Raw genomic sequence first — 13582 nt, forward strand, 5'->3', positions numbered from 1 at the left:
GGTAAACTGCCCAGACAAACTATCTGCTCTTTCTCTCTTCAAAGTTTTTAGAGGAATCAAAACTCCAAAAAATCCAGAAACTCATTCGTCTTCGTCGGTGTCTCCTCATTGCAAGACCCATCCTTCTGACACGTCAGTTTCCATTGCGATTCGGTGTACTCAGGCTTGGTCTCGGCAAATATTTTCTTTTCACTTTCTCTTGTTTCCACTGCTCAAATCCATTTGGGAGGGTTGATGAGGTTGATGGAGTTCACCGATGATGATGTGAAAACCAGCGGAGAAGATAACATGTATGTCGGGCAAGGTTACAGCTCCATCATTGGGTAAGATAGCCCAGTCGGGCAAGATACTCATGCTCCTCTGTAGTAGCCACTGAGAGGCCCTTTGGTAGGTTTTTTTGTTTTTTAGCAGGAAGGCCATAATTTTGCCCTTTGTTCTAAAGTCCCCCCACGCTACATGCAGTTATGTGAAACTTATGGAAAATATAGCCATTGAATGGCCTTTCCAGAAGAAGTGATAATAAAAGCCATGAGGACCCCTTTTGATTTTTCTTGCACTTTCTGAACACAAACTTCGAAAGAAAAACGAAAGCAAGAAAGCAAAATCTTTTTGTGGTTTTTAGATATATTGAAAGCAAGAAAAATGCAAAGTGTACGTAAGGAAATAAAGGAAGAAAAGTAAAATATATATATATATATATATATATATATATTATAATTTTTGTAATTTGGGCACCGGTCCCATCAAAATAAAACACAAACAAAGCCCTTTCGGGCAAGAACTATGCCCAAGTCGGGCAAAACCACAAATAAGAACACACAAACAAAAAGATAAGGCCCTAACCCCTAACATGGAAAAAGAGAAACCAAAGCCCACTCGGGCAACTTAGAGGGCAATTGGGCAAACTGTAAAAACAATGAAAATGCCCAGATTTTTGTTCTTTTTGTTTTTAATATACATATACATATAGCCCATTCGGGCAACTAAGGAAGAAAATGCCTGTACCGATAAGAAAAATAAAACAGAAAGAGAAGCCCATTCAAGACAACACAACATATACCCAAATCGGGCAAATTGTAAAGCAAAACAGGGGTAGAAAGAAAGAAAAAATAAAAAAAAGAAAGATAGGGAGAGAGAGAAGAAAGAAAGAAGAAAGGAGAAAAAGCAAGATAAAGAAAAAGGGAGGGAACTCACTCCGGTCAAACAAGGAAACAACAAAATAAACTCTTTTCGAACACACTGGGTGAAGCTCCTTGAATGTTCAGATGTTATTTTTCTCTCAACACTCAAATATTTTCCTTTTTTTAAAATTGAGTGTAGAGAGATTAGATCCACCATTTAAATTGGTCATGCCATGTAGCTTGGGAACCATAGGAGGTGGCCATTCATGTTTGATCCCAAGCTTTACCCTCCTTGAGATCTCAGCAAGGACGACATACATGTGTTGGCAGAAATGAGTGTGGGAACTATTTTCTTCTTCTTCGGGCTCCACATAAGGTGTGGGTTCGAGCCCCCCGAGCGTAGGTGTTTGGCCTACAATAGCCATAAGCTCCATCTTTAGCCGATATCAGTTTTGATTTGTCGACTTGGTCTCCTACAACCATATCCATTTTCATGGATTTTTCATTGGGTGGGGCCATTGTTTGGCCTTCATCAATGTGTATGATTTGTTCTTCCTTGGTTGTAGTATGGTGAGTTTGTTTTGTAGAGGGGATTTGACACATTTGATCTATCAACTTTCTCATGGCTTCTCCGAAAGTTGCATAGCTTTCCTCCATCCTTTTAAAACACTTGGTCAACTCTTCACCATATTCGATGCTTGCCCACATCCTCATTGTAGAGCTTTTCTTCCAGATGATCATTAGTTGGCATCTCATATATTGACTCTATGTACTTATTGGAAGCATTTTGATACTCAAAGCCATTTGTTGGCCTATCATAGTATTCATGAATGTAATTGTCATCAAAAGAATAATAACTTTCATTGTAGTCATAAGTTGGCCAATCCTTAAGATTATTATTCTTTAGTTGATAGCCATTAGTTGGCCAACAATCATATCCCATGGGACTTAGAAGTGAGAGATCTTATGTTCGAATCTCATAGATGGCAAATTCGATACCAAATTAGGTTACACATTGTGTAGCTTAGCCGAACTCTCCATTTTTCTAGTGTAAAAATATCGATGTCATCAAAAAATAAAACCTGCATTTTTATATTGGATCGTTAGGCAAAACCGTTGAAATCATATCCATATATCTAACAGTTGAATTATAACCCCTAAACGGTCTTAGAAGCGAGTCTTAAAAAGTGATTTCTTTCAAAAAAGAAGAAGGTAGAATCCAATTATCTGGTAAAGATTTGGATGATTGTGATACAAATTCAAGGTAAGACACTTAGGGGTGTAGCCAATTTGAATTTCGAAGGATTTTCAAAGATTTTTCTAAATGATATTGTTTGCACCTAAAATGTATACATTTTTACTCATTTAGATTATTTGGGCTAAATATGGTATTTGGAGGATTATTGTGCAAGAAGACTAACTTAGAAAGATATTTCGCTGCAAGTGGGGGTAGTTTGACATTATAATATTGTTTTTCCCTTTTATTTGGGTGGTGGAGGTTTGCCAAGAGATTTGTTTAATCAAGACAAATGCATGTTTTTTCATTGCAAGTGGATGGGAAGACACCACACAAACATTCTTGCATAGGACATGTGAAAAGAAGCTAACTTGCTTCTTTTAATTATTAGTTTATTGCAAGTGGTGAAAACATGTGGTGGAAGTACAAGTTGCCATTTTTAATATCATTTCACATGCAAGTTGGCAGTGAAGTTTCTTTCGGGCAAGTGCAATGTTCTCAGCAATGGGCTCTCTCATATCTCTATATAAAGAAGTAGAGGCACAAAGATTATAGACACTCGAACAATCAATCAATCAACTCTATTCAAATCATGCATGTTGTTTTTTCAATAATGACAATAAAAAAAATTAATAATAAAAAACCCACCAACTGTTATTTGGTATTGATTTATTTATCGACTACTTGTACTATGAATATCAACAAATGTACAATAGATTAATCTAAAACTTATTGTCTTCATATTCCTTAATTAACAAGACATATACATGATTCGAAGATTCGATCATAAAGCCAGTATCCAATCAAGCTAAGAATATCTCATACAATATAGGGTGGCTACAGACGCTCTTATAGTTTGCTTACTATATTCGACAACCCAACGGGAATTACCCCAATAAATAAAAAATGAACACTCAAAACACAATTTTGATTATTTAATAGAGTTGGTGTATTATTTTTTCTTTTGCTTACAATATTGGCCAACCCAAAGGGAATCACCCAAAGAAAAAAAAAATGAACACTCAAAACACAAGGATTTAATTTAAACTTTTGGCAAATAAAATATGCGTACCTACTAGAAATATTTTAACTTTTGGTTACTTTCTATTGGCTAACATGCATCTAGTCGTTGCCTAAGACCATCTCCAACCCTTGTGTTAAAACTTAAAATTTTTAACCTAGAAAATTTAGGTTTTAACCCAGAAACAGTTTTTCTCCTCCAACCCTCTAGGTTAAATTTTTAGCCTGAGATTATTAAAGAATGAATTTTGGATAATTTTTTTTACTTAAAGTAACTTAAAAAAAATAAATTATGTAGACTATCCAAATTTAATTTTATGAACATTTTAACCTTAAAATATTTAGATTCCGATAAATATTGAAAAATCACTAAACCGACACCATTAAACTCGTAAAACACTATGAAAGAATATGAAACACATAAATTAATTTTTTTTAATTACTTTAGCCATTGAATTTAAATTTGGACCGTTAGATATTTTATTTACCATTGGATTTGATCAAATTAGATCTTAACCATTGGATTCAATGAAGTTATAAATATAAAACTAAAAAAAATACATATATGGTGGGCCAGCCCAGCTAATCCAGAGGGAATCTTGAGCTAAATTTGCCCCCAAAATGAGTTTTGAGTTTTAACTCATATTTGCTCCAAGAGTTGGAGCAAGTTGGGGTAAGTTTAGAACCTAAAATTTTAGTTTTACTCCAATGGTTGGAGATAGTCTAATAGACTAATAGTACTATTACTTGGTAGAGAAATGTTAAGAAGACTCTCTCAAATAAAGACTCTTTATGGACTCTTCGTCACCTCATATTTTTGGCACAATATTTTATAATGTTGGCACGAAAATTGTGTAAAAAACATAAGGTGGTGGAGAGTCCACTTTTGAGAGAGCTTCCTAAGCATTTCTCTACTTGGTATATAAAGGTTTCTTGTGTGTCTATATTGTATACATAAAAAAACAAAAAAACAAAAAAAAAACAAAAAAAAGAACAAAAAAAACAAAAATCTACTTGCTATATAAATTGGATTAATGGTCTCCATGGTGAGAAAGTAATTGGAAGATAGCTTTCGTAGTGAAAATTTTTTGAAATTAACCCTTGTGGTAAAATCCGTTAGGATTCAAGCCCATTATCAACATTTCTGTAACTCGTTAACCCATTCAGCCTTCATAACCCAAAAAAAAAAAAAAAAGGCTCATTCATCCAAGGCTATGAATTCTTTGCCCATGCTTCGATTTCATTCAAAGCTCTTTTGTTCATGAGAACAATTAGATTTTTTTTTTAAGGAAAACTAATGAAAATAACTTAAAAACTTTGAGTTTTAATCAAAAGGAAAAAAAAAATGTTGTAAATAAATAGTACCAGGAATGACTTTTTAGAATAAAATTGTCCTTTTTCATTAAATTACAACACTTTCAGTTAGCTCCTGAAAAGAGAGGCTCTGTATTTGTGTGATTTGGGTCGGCTAAAACTGCAGCTACAATGTGGGGTCGACGCCCTAAAAAATCCTTTTGTTTTGGAGTTGAAAATTATTAGTTAATTAACTAATATGTTCCCTAGCTATAGTTGAAGCTTTATGATTTGGGTGTTGGGGATTCAGATAAATATCCATTGGTTTGCTCCAGGGCGAAAGTCCATTGGTTTGCTCCAGGGCGAAAGCAATTAATAAATTAATCTCCTTGACTAATGATTGTATGAATCATGGGACGCCTATAATCTCTAGCCTAATGATTGTTATACACCTGTATCGTTGAATAAAAACTAAGAGACATTTGTAAAATGCTTGTCATTGCTTCTTTCATCAACTCTTCTTGATTTTTTAACCTTGACTTGTGGTAGATTAGTGGCGAATGGATTTTCCTTTGTAAACTACATTTTGGAACTAAGAATTAAAAAAAATAAGGAATGCAGTGTTAGAAATATGGGTAATTAAACAATCAAAATAGTAACCTCAAAATTCGTATGATCAGGCCTAAACTAATTAAAATGATTTGCTTATTTTGGTAGAGGATTAACAAATTAGGTATAATGTATGAGACTAATTGCAAGGATGGAAAAAACACTTTAAACAACTATATGTTTTATAGAAAAAACTTTTCAAGAGCTTAGTTGGAGAAGAGAGTATCTGAAATACATCACTCAAAAGAAAAAGATCATAGAAACTTACAATGCTTAATTCTACATTTTAAATTTGGTTAAATTGGATTAATGGTCCCCGTAGTGATAGGGTAATCGGAAGATAGCCCACGTGACACACCCCGTCCCGAAGGAGGGCATGCTGGCCGTCACGTGAGAGTGACGTAACCATTTACACAGTTTGGAAGCTTTAAAAAAAAATACAATTACTAAGATGAAACACCCGAGGGTGAGTCCTACTTTTGTGAATTCTGTCAGAACACCGTTGGATTCCTCGTGGCCACCAAAGCTCTGCTATCTAGAACCTAGAGGGGCGTAAAACAAAATTGAGTGGGTCAGTAAAACAAAGTTTTTCGAAAACATTTCATTTAAAACATTTCTAACCCCTCGCTGTAAAACCTGTATACTTTCCCAGAAAATAGCATAATAACATATAACTTTTCTTATATCTCAAATCATCAATTTTTCTTAAAACCAGAAAGTATGCCATGTTATAACTGTCAAAAACAAAATGAATGATGCATCAAAATAACAGGTGAAATAATGAATCAACAGGAGACCCTGCAGTTGGTCCTATACGGTTAATTCTATAGCTCAATATCCAATCCAACCGGAGTCACCTCGGTGACCTGTACGGCACTACACTGCATATAAGTCGGAACTACCTGAAGTAGTCTGTACGACATGAATGGTGTAATAATACGCTCTAGTGCTTCTCTCATCAATCATCTGTGCACATAATCTAAAGTCACCTACTAGTCGGAACCACCTCGGTGGTCTGTTCGACTAGTATGTCAGAACCCTCTCATGGTCTGTACGACATGTCGGAACCCTCTCATGGTCTGTACGACATGCACCTACTTGGATCCAAGGTGAGCGTGTGGTGCGAGGTGAATAATATAAGCACTAACACCATGATTGCAGGTTATGAGCTATCAACATAATATACATCATCAATGCACATGAATAACATAAACTCACCTGATACTCACCTGTGCGTCCACAGCACCAATTCACACATATATATATGCATCAATTATCAATTCATAAAATTCACAATATGCATGCATGGCATTTTAAAACATACTTTCATTTTAACTCAATTTCTGGGAAAATCGATAGTATATAGGTAAATACAGAAAATACTGCCCACCCACCTGGAGTTCGCCCAACAACTCCCTAGCACAACACATCAAGGCGTCATGACGATCGACGCCTAGAACAATAATCAAATCCAACCTCATAAATCGTATCGATAGAATATAACTTATATAAAACACGTCACTACGCAGTTCGATCCGGAAGATCTACAACTCAGATTTCAAATCCATAACTTCCAGAGGTACATAATATACCTCTAGGACAACATCCTAAAATTTCATTACCATCCAACGGTTGGATCTCCGTCAATTTCCAAAACCAAGTGACGGTTAACATTCTATTTTATGAACTTACAACTCCAATTCCGAAAGATCCGTAAATCAGATTCCTGGTCCGTAAGTTCCCATAATCCTCAAATATTACATATCACAACGTATCAAAGTTTGGTGACGATCCAACGGTCGGATCGTCAATTCACATTTTCACCTAACCACGACTCGAAACGAACTTAGGTTCAATTACTCAATTTATGTCCATCAATTATCAAAACTGAACCTAGAACCTTAAACATATGCTAAGAATGACATTGGCGGGCCATTGGCCACGCGCCGCCGCGGGTGGCGGTTGGCCGCCCCGGCTTGCCGGAAAATCCAACTATTTCCAAAAATTCTAAAAAAATACAGAATTGAAGATCTCAATGAGTAGAGTAAACTTTATACCTGAGGCCAAGGCCAATTTGGCCTGGAAGAGCTCCAATTTCACCCAAATCCGTGCGGAACCCTAGAATTGGGTGAGTTCCAATTCATCCTCAAATCAACTCTGATGCTCCAACTAATGCTTGGGATTTGTTCTAGGCCTCAAGAGGAAGCTATGGGTGGTGGCAATTGGAAGAAATTGCTTCGGGATTGGGTGATTCGAAGCAAAAGCCGCCGCACCCCTCCTTGCGGTTTTCTCCATTTTCAAAGCCAAATCTCTCCAAATTTGAGATGAAATAGATAGAGGGGAGGTCATGGAGAAGTTTCCAAGTGATTTCTTGAAGCAATTCGCCGGAAAAATGGTGGAATTTCGACGGCAATGTGTAGAAAACCCGACGGGTCGTGCGCGAGTCGAAATGGGTCCGGCCGATCCCCTCCTTTTCCTTCTCCCTTCTTTCCTCCTTTCCCTGATTCTGATTGGTCCTTCCCTTCTCTCACTGTTCCGATTGATCCATCTCCTCCTTCCTTGGTTGGGCAGCCAATCCCCCTTCTTCTTTCTTTTATTTTTGATAAGGCAGTCCACCTCTCTCCCCTCTCTAACTGGGCAGCGCCCAACCTTTAATTCCCCTTCTTGAAACTGAAATTCTACCACAAATAATTGAATTACTAAAATGTCCCAAACTTTAAATGTTAAAATCTTTTTCGTTATAACTCAAACTAGCGAACCGTCTGCGCCCACGCGTCCGTAGCGACGAGTACTACGAGGATATGTCAAGAAAACAAATCTTAGATGGCACGACACAACGATTAACCTCGAATAATGCGCGTGCCTAAAAGGGCATTTTTGTAAAATCCTTTATTAAACTTTAAAAACTCTTAAAATCAGGGACGGGCTGTGACACCATGTGGTGAAAAAATTCAGATTTAAACTCTAATGGTGAAGTCCGTTAGGATTTAAACCCAAAATTAACATTTTCGTTAACTCTCTGTTAACCTCTTCCTTCATAACCAAAAGAGAGAAAAAAAAAATCCGTTTAGTCAAGGATATGAATCCTTTGCTCCATGCTTCGATTTCATTTTGGACTTGAATCCTAACGGTTTTTACCACAAGGGTTTAAATCCAATTTTTTTCACCACATGGGTTATCCTCTAATTACCCTATCACCACGGGGACTATTAATCCAATTTTGCCTTTAAATTTTGTAATGCAATGTGAAAAAGCTGACCACATTGTTGAATAATATTATCAAATTCAATCCACTGATCTTATACATAATTTGATGATTTAGAACATCACAACAATAATTCAAGTGTAGAATATGCTCAAAGACTGAGACAATACTTACAGAAAGTAATTACCGTAACTTCAAGTTACAAATACAAGAGTACACCTTGAGAAACTCTTATTCATGAATCCAGAAAGAGGAAGGTTTCAAACCAACTTCAAAGAATCGAATAAAAAATGGGATTCCGGACTAACTCAAAGGAATCCAGATAGAGGAAGGTTCTAGACCAACACAATGCAACCGAATAGGAAGTGGTACTTTAGACCAACTCAACGTAATCTAGACAGAGCAGGGTTCCTAACCCACTCAACGAAATAGTCCCTAGAATGCATATGGCATTCCAGTGCAGATTAACCAAGCATGACCCTAGACAAGCTTCCAATAATGTGGTCCCCTAATGCGGATTAACCAGGCATAACCACCTACAGAACGATGTAACTAAGTAGGCAGTGACCCCCAATGCATATTAACAATTCAGAGTCACCCCTATATGAATATGGGTCTCTTAATGAGGATTAACCAGGCATGATCATCCATGATCTAATAGTATGGTTCCCCAATGTGATTAACTAAATAGGACTATCATTACTACTAAATTGGCTTAATGTGTCGGAGAATGGTGGTGGTTTTATACTATTACTATCGGATAAAATATTTCAAACAACATGTTTACGTAGTGTTGGATAACAAAGTACTGTTGTCGCTTATATTCGACATTAGTTTACTACTTTCTGACAAGAATAATGAAGCGGACCCTAAACTTCACCATATTTATTTTTTAAATAATTTTAACCAATTCTGGCGGATATATCCGACATGAGTAAGTAATGTGTCAAATTATATTACATTATTTTCAAAATTTAAATGCTATCTTTGGCGATTATATCCGACACAAATATTTTCAAATTTTTTATACTAATTTTGGCGGTTATAACTGACACAAATACTTTTATTGTCAGATTGTATTATACTATTTTCAAATATTTTATAAATATTTATGTTTTGTTAATCACATTCAAGGGCAACAGCAGGAGCACACCCCTTCGAACCCAAGACCAATATGTCTCATGCACCAGCACTTCATCACCAGGCTGGGATGATGGTCAATTAAATATTCGTTAAACTAATTAAAATTTAATATAACATGAATATTTATTTATGTTTTTTTTTGTCGAATAAATATTTATTTATGTTAAATTAATATATTTTTTTTCACTATAATTGGTATGAAGATGTACAAAACTTGAATTTAATAAATGATCACGATTAGATACGCATAATTTTGATAATCTTTGGTTTTATTTTAATTTTTTTTACTATAGTTAAATATTTTTCAGGGGCATGTTTAAATAATCAGAAGTAATTGTTTATTCCCGAGGGCAACAAGTGGTCGTTGACAGTAATTTCTCTATTTTTTAGGGTGGTTAGCTTGAGTAACAGTTATAAATCAATTGTTTTTTTGAAATTTTTTGTTTTGTTACCTCATCTCTGAATGTTTGTTTTTTGTGATTTTTGACATTTGCGAACTCGGTTTATATACAAACAAGTTTGACGGTTGCATCGTTGAAACTAGTTTAGTAGAATGCGAATCTCATCAAAACGGTAGATTAAACAAACATTTAGAGTTTATGTTATACTTGCATTAAGTATAAAATAAGATTTTTTGGTATCCACTAGTCAAAATATTTAAATTGAATATCAAATTTGTTCATTGTATTCTTACAAGGTTGAGGAGTGTAACTGTAAAAAATCATCAAAATCAGAGTTAAAATAACTATTAAATTGTGATTTTTCGTTTATAACTGTCAAAATTCATATTTTTTTGTGTATTATGCCCAAACTTTGAAGCGAGAAAAGTAATTTGTGCCTAAATTTTGAAGCGGGAAGGCTCCCGCCCCTTAGTCCCCTTAACTTAATCGACTCTGCTAAAAAAAAATTGCCTTTAACTTATTTGGCTCATTTATATACACGCGAATGCTAACGAAGTTCTATTTAAATTAGTCCCTTTAATCACAAATCTTATCTGCCTTGGTAAATAAAATATGTCTATCTCCCTAATTACCAAGTGGTTAGCGTTAGCGTTCTATTTAAATTAGTCCCCTTAATTACAAATCTTATCTGCCATGGTAAATAAAATATATCTATCTCCTGTCAAATTTTACAATTATCTTTTTGTTTCTTTATTGGATATTTTACATGGGTTAAAATTTGGGGACGTTTTGATATAGGCACCTCAACTTTGAATTACTTAGACTAAATAGACACCCTTTTAAAATTTTGATTGAACATTTTTCTAAAATTTTGGTGATCAATTTCAGTTTTTTTACAATTTCACTGCAAATTTTGATGTCACAAGTTTTTCACAATTTCACAAGTTTGGGCGGCAAGTTTTTCACAATTTCAGTTTTTTTAGAAATTTTGCGCCATTCGTACACGGAAAAACATGATGTTGGTTCCAGCCGACGGAAATAGGCAATTAGTCATAATTATAAGAGGAATGCTATTCATACCATATTTTTATACCCTATTAGGTGGTATCTGATGTGGATATCCACATCATTTGAAAAATTTGGAGAAAGACTCCTCTTATATTACATTCATCATTTAATTAACTAGTTTTTCTTAATTATTAGTTTATTAAATAATGAATTAAATTTAAAAATATGATTAATTCAAAAGATGTGGTTGCCCACATCAAATGTCTACAACCGACACTATTACAATTCCTGGCGTTTTGGACTGTCATAAATGTTTAAACCTATATAAAACCACTTTCTCTCTTCCTTGTGCCGTTGCCTTCTCCCTTCCTCAGTGTTTTCTCCTTCCCATTGCATTCCTTTTCCTTCCCGCTGCATTCCTCCCCCCTTTTTCTACTCTTTTCCTTCTCCTTCCCTCTTCAATCACCATGGATGAACAATTCCATGAGTAACATTCCAAAACCAGTGCGTTCTAGATTTTTGTATTACATTCAACTTTTGTTTTGAATTTTGAATCTTGACTTGTACATCTTCTTCCTTGTCTCTTTGCTGTTGAATATTTTAAAAATATAATATATATATATATATATGGGCCTGTTTGACAGGGAATGGGAAGTTGGGTTATTAACCCAACAATCACATCTCTTCAAATTGAATGCTACATCTTTTGATTGTTGTCGAAAAGACATGATTCATGGTCAATAAGTGTAATCCTATTCCTAAAAAATATAACCTTTAGGTAATTGGTGCTCTCCATCAGGTATACTCATTAAAATGCCCTTTGGACAATGCTTTGTTTATGTTCAAACAGACATGACCTCTTGAACCAATATGACTTCAAAAGTTATGTACTTTCAATTAACTTGAATAGGTGCAATTCTCTCTCTATATTGATAACATTGGAAGAAGAGAGAATTCATTTAGAATTTGTTGTCTACACAATTTCTTTGGTCTCTCTTTTCTCTATCACATTCATACAATTTCTTTCTAGTTATTTCTAAAGGAAAACAATTCGATTTTGCTAATCGAATATTCCATACTTTGTTGTATCCTGGAAGTGGTTTGCCAAAAACCCTTTAACAAACTCATTCGAGTGTGGGCAATTAACACTTTAAGGAAACGATTCAAGTCATATCTCAAAGTCATCATTCAGTTTATTCTATATATTTCTACCTTTACTCTAACAATCTTAAAGTGTTATTTTTGTCATGGAGAACAAGTCTGATAACATGGCTTTGAAGTTTATTAATCAAGATGTCTACAAGCTAGACAAATTTGATGGATCAAACTTCACCCAATGGAAGGACAAGATGTGTTTCATGCTTACTGTTCTAAATGTCATATATATGTTGGACCCGAAATTGGAGCCTATTCCTAAATCAAGTGACAAAGACACATACAAAATAGTTGCTGATTGAAAGAAGCGTGAAGAAGATGAATTGGTATCTCGAGGACACATTTTGGGCACATAATCTGATCGCTTATATGACTTCTACGCACACATTCAATCTCCAAAGGAATTTTGCGAAGCACTTGAACACAAGCACACAACAGAGAAAAGAGGTACCGATAAATTTTTAATGTTCAAATATTATGAGTTCACTATGTTTGATAACAAACCCATCCAAGACCAAGTTCATGAATTATTGGTCTAGGTCTCAAAGTTTCGTGAACTTAAAATAGTTATTTCGGATCCTATGATAGTTGGGGCTATTATGACAAAATTACCCCAAACATGGAATAACTATAGACATAAACTTCTACACATGGTGGAAGATATTAGTTTGGAGGATTTGCAAAAGGGTATTCAAATTGAAGAGAAAACTCGAAATCGTGATAAGAATTTTGCAAATCAAGAGTCATCCAAAGTTCACATTGTCGAAGGAAATAAATACAAAAAGAACTTCAAAGTCAAAATTGATAAAAGGAAATTTAAGAAGACCAATTTCAACAACAATCAAAAGAATGCAAATGATGTCTGCTACCATTGTGGAAAGAAAGGCCATTACATTCGTGATTGTAGACACAGAAAAACAAGTGAGGAATATGCCAATAAGACCAATAGCGCAAATATGGTGGAAAATTCTAGAATTGATAACATAGTTGCAATGGTATCATAATGCATATTGGCATGATTACCGAACTGAATATGGCAACGGCAATAAAATCATCTGATTGGTGGCTCTACTCAGGGGCTACTATATATGTGTGCAATGATAAGGCACAATTCATGACATATGAAGCATCAAAGGACAATCAAGAGGTTTTAATAGGGAATCATAATACCGCCAAAGTTCTAGGAAAAGGAACCGTTGAACTTCAGTTTACTTCTGGGAAATTTGACGTTGTTTAATGCACTACATGTTCCAGAAATTAGAAAGAATATTGTGTCTGCAATTTTATTGTGTAAGAATGGTATAAAGACTATTCTAGAGTCCGACAAGTTAATAATGTCGAAAAATGGTATGTTTGTTGGGAAGGGGTATTCTTGTGATGAGATGTTCAA

Source organism: Malus domestica, chromosome 09 (genome assembly GCF_042453785.1).
Source record: "Malus domestica chromosome 09, GDT2T_hap1".
Taxonomy (NCBI): Eukaryota; Viridiplantae; Streptophyta; class Magnoliopsida; order Rosales; family Rosaceae; genus Malus; species Malus domestica.